This window comes from Limulus polyphemus, unplaced genomic scaffold (assembly GCF_000517525.1).
Source record: "Limulus polyphemus unplaced genomic scaffold, Limulus_polyphemus-2.1.2 Scaffold14356, whole genome shotgun sequence".
Classification (NCBI taxonomy): Eukaryota; Metazoa; Arthropoda; class Merostomata; order Xiphosura; family Limulidae; genus Limulus; species Limulus polyphemus.
Window position 1 is genome coordinate 2,987 of NW_013679966.1, and position 1,749 is coordinate 4,735.

The 1,749-nt window shown below is 30.9% G+C and overlaps 1 long non-coding RNA gene across 1 annotated transcript in view; it reads left to right on the top strand.

The window, feature by feature from the left end:
- The window catches only part of LOC111084175, a 3,884-nt gene that overhangs the window by 1,368 nt on the left and 767 nt on the right, over positions 1-1,749 (top strand). The window contains exon 2 of the long non-coding RNA XR_002609425.1: positions 744-868. This is a non-coding gene — a long non-coding RNA (uncharacterized LOC111084175). The remainder of the gene's footprint in view (positions 1-743; positions 869-1,749) is intronic.

The following is a 1,749-nucleotide window of genomic DNA, read 5'->3' on the forward strand; positions in this document are numbered from 1 at the left end:
AGTGAACAATTGTAATGTTTTCTTCCATGCGGAGTAACATCTTAACAGCTCTGAAACAGCTTAAACTACAATAACACACTTTTAACATTTACTAAATAATCCGATGTTTATTGTATCGCGTTTTAAAACGGTAGATAAACAAAATATATTAAAAACTCATCTTGTGAAAAAAAAAAGATAAATAAAATAAGAGATGTGTCGAAGTTGTCTTGAATGTACTCAAAATATAAATGTTACTTATTTTCCTTTGGCTGGACAGGTTTTCAAATCTGCGACTACCCAATGACAGATTAGGTTTAGGAAAGGCAGTAGAGAAGGGTGGAACACCTAACTGAGATATCCCAGTCATATTTAAAAGAGCCACGTTTAAAGAGAAACTGTCGCTATCAAACTCACTTTCAGATACAAGGAAACTGGGACAATTCAATATTTTTACTATTTTTGATCGGGACAAATAAGGTTAAAAACTGGGACGTCTGGTAACCCTAAAGATGTATTATAATAGAGGGGAATTTCAGTTTTCTTCTGGTTTGCAGCTCATTTAAGCGAAGTGGAAACGCAAACTGTCAAAGTTTTAAATTAGTAAATACTAAATACAATACATTAAAACTACCTGGGTTAGTTATTATATTACAGTTATTGCCAGGATAAATAGAGAACAGTGTATGAAATCCAAGTTTCTGGTGGAATATGCATACCATGTCATTAAAGTCTTAACAAAAGTTTAACTTCTTTCGTTTTAGCCCATTTGTACGCAATGAACACCAGATGAAGTACAACGTTTCTATCCCCTATTTTCGCACACGTTTAAGACAGGTCCATTTGAAACGACGTGGGAACGCTCCACTTGGCTTTACCATAAGGGGTGGTAAGTTTTATTTAGTTTTATGTGATGAGTTATAAAGATTATTAGGTAAGATAAATATACGTGCATATCTTACATTAATCACGTTAAAGTGATCAAGGAATTATCACTAGTGTTCACTATCATGGATAGTAATTTAATTTACTTTTGCGTGACGAATTACAAAATCTTATAAAATATTTTCACCAACATTCAAAATGAACCAGTTCTACAAATAACTTATGTTCCCATAGCTTTCAGAATAGGGATGGTGGGCTATAATTTATAATACAAAAAAAGACCTTGATAGCAGTGTTTTCGAAGGTGATGCCATAGCATACAATCTACACAAGCTTATAGTTGGAAATTATGTATAACAGTACTGTTGTATATGTTTCCATTTCACAATAAATTAAAATGAACAAATATACACTACAGTGCTATAAATGTATTTAATTACAGGTATCAGAGATCCAGTTGTATACACATATATATATTATTATTACACATTTCATTGTATTTTATCCATGTTAGATCACCAGATTTGTTACATAAATTTGTTGATATCTATCTTGTAATACTATCAATGTTGTTGCTTTTCTAAGTTTATAAGAGTTTTGATTATTAATATTTGGAAGATATATTTTTTATAATAGTTTTTTTTTATATAAATATCTAGCCCTATTAGTTTTACTTCACCCATTTTGTTTTAATGGATTGCACTAAATTATGACTTTACCAATTTTGTTTTTTTAGATTAAACATTTACCGAATAAAATGAGTGTTTTTTGTTTTTTCTTGGGATCAGATTCAGGTTTAGAGTCACTGTTAACATTCGGTTAATTTAAGGGATTCAGGTTTAGAGTCACTATTGTTGCGTCAGCGAGGTCACGTGACTAGTATCA